The 9,290-nt window shown below is 50.5% G+C and overlaps 2 protein-coding genes across 2 annotated transcripts in view; both read left to right on the top strand.

Annotated features, from left to right (window-relative positions):
• Positions 1–9,290, top strand: part of SMYD4 (SET and MYND domain containing 4) — a 192,892-nt gene that overhangs the window by 55,935 nt on the left and 127,667 nt on the right. The window lies entirely within an intron of this gene.
• Positions 1–9,290, top strand: part of RTN4RL1 (reticulon 4 receptor like 1) — a 70,119-nt gene that overhangs the window by 55,927 nt on the left and 4,902 nt on the right. The window lies entirely within an intron of this gene.

Here is a 9,290-nt window from a genome sequence, read left to right on the forward strand (position 1 = left end):
AATAGTTACCAACCTGGGCAAATGGCTGTTGTGTGTTGATCTTCGTTGTTCTCACTGATAAAATGGGGACATGAATGTGTAATGATTTAGAGGAGCTATTCAAGAAATCGATGTGAGTATCCCCAGGATGCACACAGAGGTGGTTTGACACACACTTCAATCCAGGATCTCCAAGGCAGAGCTCTGGTCTCCTTTGAGTAGCTCTCAGTTTGGGTAGAAAGACAGCAAAGGAAAGGGCTGCCTCTCTAAAAGTCCCTGTAGCTGGGAGTCTGTTTGTGTGGATCTTAAAGCTAAAGGCTGTGAAGCTAAACTTTCCAGAAGGTAACTTGTCAGTGTTCATCAAGATAACTTGATCTCAATGAGATTGGTCTAAAGAAAGATCAGGAATTTAGACAAAGATGTTCTCAGTGTTATTTAATTTAATTTAACTGACCTTAAAGAATTAATAGATACATTGACACAGTAATAAATCAAAAGGCCCTGACATATAGAGAGGGTAGTTTCCTTCACCTCAGTCCCACAGTTTCCCATCAGCCTTGCCTCCCAGGAGGCAACAGATATGACCAGTTTCTGCCATGATTTTTGTCCTGTTATTTGAAACAGGATCTCATGTAGCCCATGTCGGCCTGGGCCTCCTAAGTACTGGGGAACTACAGGCCTGAGCCACATTCTGTTTTAGTTTAAATTTTCTTGTTTTTGTTTTTCCAGCCAGGGTTGCTCTAGGCAGCCCTGGCTGACCTGGAACTCACTTTGTAATCCAGGCTGGCCTTGAACTCAGAGAACCATGTGCCTCTGCCGCCAAAGTGCTGGGTTTGAAGCATGCACTGTCACAACCCAGCTAGTTTAAATGTTTCTTCTTATTATTTTTATGTTTATGGGTTTTTACCTATATGTATGTTGTGGGCACCATGTGGATGCAGAGTTAGTTCTCTTAGAGTCCCGAAAAGGGTATCAGATCCCCTGGAACTGGAGTTATAGAAGGTTGTGAGCCATCTCATGGGTCCTCAGAATTGAACCTGAGACTTCTGAAAGAGCAGCAATCACTCTTAGGAGCCGAGCCTTATCTCCAGCCCTTCCCATGGTTTGTTTGTTTGTTTGTTTTTGAGACAGGGTGTCTAACCCAAGTTTAAATTTACTATGTAGCCCTGACTAACCTCAAATTAAAGATTCTCCTGCCTCTGCCTACCAGCTGCTCGGATTAGATGTTGTACCACATGCTCAGCTCAGCCATGATTTATAACAATAAGAAAAGAGAGACATAAATGGTTTTAGAGATAAATAAATTATAATGTATGCATAAGGTGGGATCATCTGCAGTCTCTGGGAATCTTGCTTGTTACTCCTTCGTTCCTCCTTCTATTCAGACTTGGGTGACTGGCCCCGGCTGATTGATGAAAACTGATTTCCCTACTGCCCTGTGGCTGGGACCACTCCGCCCACGGGACTCCGTCTGGATCCTCAGTGCAGAGCTGCGCAGCTGGGTGGAAGAAGAGGGCTGCATATATAACACAATCTCAACTTTATTTCTTTAAATAAAAATTTTATTTAAATTTTATACAGCCCTGTATAAACGGAGAAACTATTGAAGGTTCACAAGGACCTGCCAATGGCTGTCAAGGGTAATGGGAGTGAAGTGATTTTTTTTTTTTTTCCCTTCCATTTTACTTCCATACTTTTTATATTACTCCACAATTGGCAAGTATTATTTTAAAATGAGAGTAAATAGTGATAGATGGCTTTGAAGGAAAATTGGATCAGTGAAAAGAGGGCTTGGAGACCACCGGGAAACCCAGGCTAGATGTAATCTGGGCCACGTCTCCCAGGCCTGGGGTCTCAAGGTTGTGGGACCCTGGAGAATGTGCAGTCCTCCGGCCAGCAGGGCTCTTCAGGCTGTGAAGATACTCTGTGTGGGAGCCAAAGAACACAGGTATGAGGGCTGTGGCCTGAAGAGCCCAGAGACAGAGCCCCGAAAGTCCAACAAGAGGCAGGAAACATTTGGATCAAGGATGGTCAGATGGGATTAGAAAGGCGTTGTTTGCAAATACTTTCAAACTCCAAATCCTTCACCTATGCACACACACTGGAAACCCCACCCTTGGGTGTCCCTTCCCCGATTCTAGCCACACCTAATAGCTGACATCAATGGAGAAAGTCCCAAGACCAGGCTGGTTGGAGCTCCTGACAGGTTCCACCCTCCTGCAGAGGGCCCTCGAGAGCCGGCCCACATCACTAGCTGTCTGTCTTTTTCTCTTCTCCCCACCCTCTCTACCTCCAACCTCATGGGAGGGGCCCTCCTGCTTCATGGGGAAACTAGAGCCTACTAACTGTGTCATGGTCCCCATTACTCGGAGCAGGTGTTCCTCAGATCTCCCCCTATTTTCTGCCCTTTCAGGCTGTCTCAGTGTCTCTCTGACAGTCTCTCTCCTCCTGAATCATGCTTGTTGGCATGCGAGCCGGCTCTATTTCTTCCATCTCAAAAAACAAACACTGGGAGGGAGTGGGAGATAAAGAGCGTGGTTAATGGGTGCCCCGGCTCAGCTGGGTAAGAGTAACTTCTAATGTTCCATTGCCCAGTATGATAACTGTGGTTGTCAATTAATTGTAAATTTCAAAATAGCTAGTAGAGAGGATTTTGGATGTTCCCAACACAAAGAAACGATAAGCATTCAAGGCGATGGGTATGCTAATTGCCCTGATCTGATCACCGCATATTGTATACATGTTTTGAAATGTCAGGCTGTACCCCATAAATATGTACAATTACTGTGTAGCGATTCAAGATAAAAACTATAATTTTAAAAAGCTAAAAACAGAAGAAAATAACTGCCCTTGACCCCCACCCCCACAAGGTCCTTCCTGTTTGTCCAGCCACTTAATGCCAGAGCTTCCTGTGTGAGTGTGCTCCTGGGGCCCACATACTCCTTTCTCCCTCTCCCCCACCATAAGAGGAGTCACCCCTGTCCCATGATGCCATGCAGGGGCCACATGCATGATGTCAACCAACAAGCAAGATGTGAGCAGGGATTATACCTGTCTTTTGCAACAAACAGGGAAACTAAACCAAACAGTGGTTGGTTTATCATAGCTCCCCTTCATCATTCCTTCTTTCCTTCTACCTTCCTTCTTCTTCTTTTTTTTTTTTTTTTTTTTTTTGGAGACAATGTTTCTCTGTGTAACAGCCCTAGCTATTCTGGAACACATTTTGTAGACCAGGCTAGGCCTGGGACTCAGAGATCTGTTTACCTCTGCCTCCCAAGGGCTAGGATTAAAGGTGTGTGACACCCCGCCCCGCTCTTTCATCTAAACCTTTGAGCTTCCAACACTTACTTAATATACTTGGTCTTTTGTGCATACCTGGTTCTTTGTGTTCGACTCCCTCTCCCCACGATGGAGGAGCCAGGAGTAAGGAGCTGTGTCTCCTAATGAGACAGCCATGAGTCCACCCTCTCTCTAAAATGGAAGGGAGTAGAGGGACAGGTACAGAACAGGGTGGTCAGCAGGTATAGGCTATGCTCTAAACCTGGGTATCAGCCCTGAATGCCGTTCACTGACAGCCAGGGACGGGTGGTTCTGAGGAGCTGGAAACAAGGACTGCTGGCAAGGAGCTGCTTCTTCTCTGAATCATTGGCTGCTGGGGGGGGGTGGCAGCATCCCCCCTCCCAACACCCTCTCCTGCATGTCCCTGGAACCCCCCCATACAGGCATCTCCATAGATAGTTGTCATTCCTTCAAAGGTTCCCTGCCCTACCTCACACACCCTGAATATCCTCACTTACTCCTCCGGTTCCAGGTACACGCACAATTTGCTATTGTTTATGGGAGTGTGGTGATTGCCTTCCCAAAGTTCCTGGGCAAGAGGCAAGTCTGGAAAAGCTCCCGGGGAGGGTGGATGCTCAGAAACCTGCAGCCCTGTCCGCAGGGCGTGGCGGCGCGTGCCTGAATTCCAGAACTTGGCCGCAGGAGGATTAGGAGTTCCAAAGTTTAGGGCCTTCCCTGGCTACATAGATCCTGTTAAGAAGAGAAGAGGGAGGAGGAAGAGGATTAGTGGTGGTGGTAGTGAAAGGGAGGGAGGGACGGACAGATGGAGAGAAACCCACAACCTCAACCTGGAGCCCTCAAACCTAGCAGAAGATCTAAGTAACAGGAGGGCGTACATTATGAGCTGGGAGTGTGGGTACGGATGGGGTGCTGAGAGAATTAGAGAGAGTTCATGAGCCTCATGTTTTCCACAGAGAGCTGTTAGGCACAGATGGGGATGACGGACTTGGACAAAGAAAGCCAAGATATCTTCCTAGAGTCTTAGCCCTGGGTTAAGTGCCTCTCAGCACCTGCTCCGTTAAGAGCTCTGGATTCTGGACCATCCTGAGTTGGGGTGAAAGCCAAGATGTCTTGGCAGTCTGGGAACAATATCCCTTGTGAACAACAGTGACACAATCTCCCATGCAGGCTGCTCAGGTCTGAGGTGCCCAGCAGGCTCACTGAGTTTTCCATACCTACCCTAACTGGAAAGATTTTTTGTGCCCATCTGGAGTTGCCTAGCTGAAATGACTCCCACTACAGCATGGGCCATAGGTTGGGGTATTGCCTTCATACCCAGCTGTACTGGGTAGCCTCCATCCCTGCCCCCTACAGCGCACCCCTGCAGGAAAGGTTAGGCCTAATGGGCAGGATATGAGAGACCCAAATTGCTCTCAGGAGAAATTGTCAGTCCAATTAGCATGGTGCTGCCAACCAGACCTGTTTCAGGGGACCAACCCCAGGCAGACAAAAGTCAATCCGTTATGTTATTCCGACTGTACGGTAGCTGCCCACTCCTCAGCTGAGAGGGATCCTGGTACCAGGAGAACCTGCAAGAGGGTGTTTGATTGAGAGTGTGAGCAAAGCAGGTGCTGAAGGCAAAGAGGGTGAGGACCAAGATAAGACACCCCAGCGACATCCTTCATCCTTCTGGGGTGCTGTGCCTGGGGTACTGCAGGGTAAAGGGGGCCCGGGCTGTTACTCACAGAGATAGTTAGTCTCTAGAGATAGATGTGAGTTTATGTGCATGGACTCAGACACGTGAGAATGCCTTGCATAAGAACACAACTATGTCTACATCCGTAAGCACACAGGCCAACACCTGTGCATACGCGAACACCTCAGGTACACATCTACACACGCATGCACATACAGTGCTCACAGATTCACTAGCACACTCCAGCCCTCACTCCTGGGCTGCAGGTATAGAGCCACAGTGTCTATAGTAATAATATAGTATAGTCATAATAATGTCTTATTATACTACGATATATGTATGTGGTTCCTCCATGACTTGCTCCCCCCAAGATTCTTAATGGGGGGGAGCAAGCAGGTTTCTCTGTGTAGCCTTAGCTGTCCTGGGACTCACTCTGTAGAACAGGCTGACCCCAAATGCACAGAGATCTGCCTGTCTTTGCTTTCCTAGCGCCCGGATGAAAGGTGTGCACCACCATACCGGGCTTCTTCTCTTCTTAAACCCAGACATTTCTGTTTGAAAGGTTCTGGTCCTGGCCCCTTCTAGAGTGGCTAACTTGTTCAGCTTTATTCTAGTTCAGCACTGAAAGTCCCATAACTTGGGAAACTCCCCAGCCCCAGTCTATGCCCCCTTACCCAGGAAAGGACTGGTATTGGGTCCTTCTCAGAAAGCTCATCCACCAAAAGGGCACTTCCTTGATGGGCCTAAGGAGCCAAGTTCAGGTGTCTGCTCTCATCCTGAAGGGTCCAGTCTCCCCAGGACAAATACAATTAATGTTTATTGAGCACCTACTATGATCCAGGCCCCAGGCCTGAGCCTAGGGCTTTCTGAGTGTCATCACTCAATTCTCCAGAGACTTGAGAAGGTAATTCCTTCCCTGAGAACTGCTAATGAGTACCTATTGTGTGCAGGGAGCACACTCCTCAGGATGCAGCAGCAGCAGGGGACAGAAAATAAACAAGTGACATGTCTTGCGTGCTGTAGATTAAAGTGTACCAGGGAAGAAGCACCTTGAAAGTCACTGCTCAAGAGTAGCCTCACTGAGAAGCCCTGCAGACACACTGGGAACCGTTCCAGGTCGATGGAACAGCATGGACAAAGGCAGGAGGCTGAGTGCTGGCTTGTGGGAGGAACAGCAGCCAGGTCTGTGTGGCCAGGGAGAGGCAGGGCCTCTGGGCGGTGATAAAGACCTGGGGGCATCTTAGGGTTATATGGGAGCCAAGGAGTGTTTAGGCAGTGGAGCAGCACTTTCTGACTCAGACTTTCCCTGGACTACCCTAGATCCTGTTGAAGGAGCTGTAGGGGTTGGGGGGCCATCCAGGAGACTGCTGCTGCAACCCCCTGGGTGAATGGTAGCAGTGGAGGGTATGAAAAGTGGATAGACACTGGATAAATTCTAAGATTTAGCCAGCAGACTTTCCAGAGAGTGGTGTATGAGCCACTCTGATTCTGAGGTGTTCCTCCTGGGCAGCTAAAGCGAAGGGATCATCTTTACCCAAGATGGAGAAGCTGTGAACAACGGAGGAGGCCGTGGAAGAAGAGAGGAGCTTGGTTTGGATGGTTTCAGTTAGACAGATGGAGATGTGGGAAGGGCAGGTGGGTACCAGTATCTGTGGGCTGGAGGACAGGCTGAGCTTTCAGTGACTGCCCCATTTTTCAGGTGGGGAAAATGAGGCTTCTGCAAGCATTGAAAGGAGCAGCCAGGATTCAACTCCAGCAGGCTCTACAACCCTGCTCTATTCACACCAGTGGATAGGAGGCTGAGGCCATGCTGCACACCAGAGGAGCCTGAGAGGGAAGCCCAGCTGTCCCCTGGCCAGCTTTCTTGTCTTCAGGGCTAAGCCAGGAAGGAGCCTGTGCTTAGAACACAAGTGGCACAAGAGCCAAGTGGCCTGAGGCGCCAGCAGCCCCAGGAGTGCAGCCGGCCTGGCCTGAGGCCGCCATCCCCACAGCAAGAGAGCATTCGGTTAGCATTGATTGCTCAGAGAAGAGCTGCTAGCCAGGCTGGGGGCAGGGGAGAGAGGGCTGAAGGCCAGAGAGATTGGCTCCATGGCAGAGCAGCCTGCAGAGCTTCAGAGAGACCCACTGACCTGCCCAGGGGACATGAGGAAACTAGCCATGGGGTGTCCCTACTTAGGGGTAGAGGAGCAGCCCCTTGGGTGCTAAGCTGCAGAGGCTGTTCTGACCAGCACACTATTTGAGGATGCTCTGCCCACTCTGGGCATCAGGAAGCTGATGCTAGAGCCCCAGCCTAAAGGCAAGGTAGCTTGGTGGGACCTGTCCCGCCACTGTGTTCCCCAACTGTGACCAGCCACTGATGCTGTGGGCACCTCGTTTTCTCCTGTGCAAATGCTGCTGCTGAAGGCTTCAGTTAAAGACACATGACAGTGTTGGGCCTTTCTCGTTAGGTCTCTTCCTACTTTTGGTGGCCAGGGTGCAGCAGACAGACCCTGCTGATGCTGGTTCTGGTTCTAAGCCCTCTGACCACCTCAGCCCAGCTTACGGTCTTCCTTAGAGCCTCTGCACCATTAGAGGGGGTGGGAAACACAGGCGCTTTCCCACCTCAGTGCCTTTGCGCATTCTATTCTGCTTAGCCTTACCACCCATCCCAACAGGTCGGGTCCCATGGCACAATGACGAAGTGGCTGTTCGTGCTCAGCTTGGCAGGAGGAGTGTGGGGTTTGCCAGCTGACGTGAGGCCATTGCTAGCTCCCTTGCTTACACGCCCCCTGCTGAGCAGGTCTGGGCAGATTCCCCTCACGGCTAAGGCAGTTGAACAGAGCAGGACCCTTCTCAGCCCTAGTTCAAAGGTCAAATACTCTGGGAGGCTGAAGAAGGGCTGATGTTACACAAGGGATGGGAGACCAAGTGATGCTGAATGGTGGCCCAGGGATGGCGGAGGCTTTCCTTAGGCCCCTCCTTTAATTTCTCCCATACACTCCTAATGCCTACCAGGGTATTGACACCCCCATGTGCAAATAGGCCATCACCCTCATTGCCAAGCCCTCGCCACACTGGTTTCCATGACTTGCCTAGGGGGCAAGTATGAATGGAAGAAGTAATGACTGAGGTTATGCAGTTGCTGGTGGCGCTCACGTGCGTGGGAGGCCGGAGGTTTGGGAGTAGCGAAGCAGAACATGGTGAAGGGCATCTCGTGGAGGACAGGAAAGCGGAGCCGGATCTTCTCCTTTCCACCCCTTCAAGTAGAAAGCAGCCCTGCCCAGGAGGGGCCTGATGGGTCTGGCAGGAGAGGTGCAGGGCCCCTCCATAGAGACTTGGGTTCCTGCTAATTTGCAATTTTAAAATGCACGGCAAAGACTCCGTCCTCGTCCTCGTTGTTGGTACATTAATCAGGCAATCAGTGGGGCGGGGCTCCCCAGGGCCTCATAGAGGGGGCGCCATGGTGCTGCAGTGCTTGGCTCCCTGGGAAGAAACCTGCTGGGTGACAATCCAGGGATGGGCACCCGCTGGCTCAGGCAAGGAATCCAGAAGTGGCCAGGACTGACTGGGAGAGCTAGCTCGGGGTCCTGGAGTAATACCACTGGCTTTCAAAGGCACGGATGCAGATTGGCTGAGCCCTTCAACACCTCTCTCGGTAGAAGAGATGGAGGTTCTGGAAGGCTAAAGTCCCTGGCATGTGGAAAAATACGAAAGGACAGGGACCAGCTGTCCTGAGCCTGCATCCTATTAGTATGCTTCCAGAAGAGCCCTCGCTGCAGGAAGTGACTGTCCTACAAGGTCCTTGTGGTCGCATTGCCTTAGGCCTCCTAGTGATGGTAACCTATTCTTCCTTGAGGTAACAGGGAAACTGAGCCTGCCTCTGCATCAGGTCTTGGCTAGAGTCCCTTTGTCCTCCTGTTGCCCTCTTAGAGGGAAAGCCCCAGTCCTACCTTCAGCCTCTGCGGTCCGCCTCCTCCACTTGCCACTGTGTGTTCATAAATTGGCTACTAAGTCCCAGCCTGAGGTTTGGTGCAGTTTAATTATTTACTTGTCTTCGTTTATTTATTTATTTATTTAGCCCAAAGAGAGCCCTGGCCTGGTTTTCCCTGTGCACTGCATCCCCTGGAGGCCCACACGTAAGGGGTGGACTCCCAGATTCTTCTGGGGTGCACAGAGACAGAGCAGCCACAGCAGGTGAGAGAACACAGGGGAGGTTGAGGGTGCCGGCAAAAGCCCTCTGCAAACTCCGATGAGCTGTACAAATGTCGAATGGTATTAGTGATAAGCCCACCGTAGCCCCTACCTGCCTGCAGCTGCAGGCAGGGGAAGAAACGCTTGGTTTTTGCAGGATCCCCCA

This window comes from Micromys minutus (assembly GCF_963924665.1).
Source record: "Micromys minutus genome assembly, chromosome: 10".
NCBI lineage: Eukaryota > Metazoa > Chordata > Mammalia > Rodentia > Muridae > Micromys > Micromys minutus.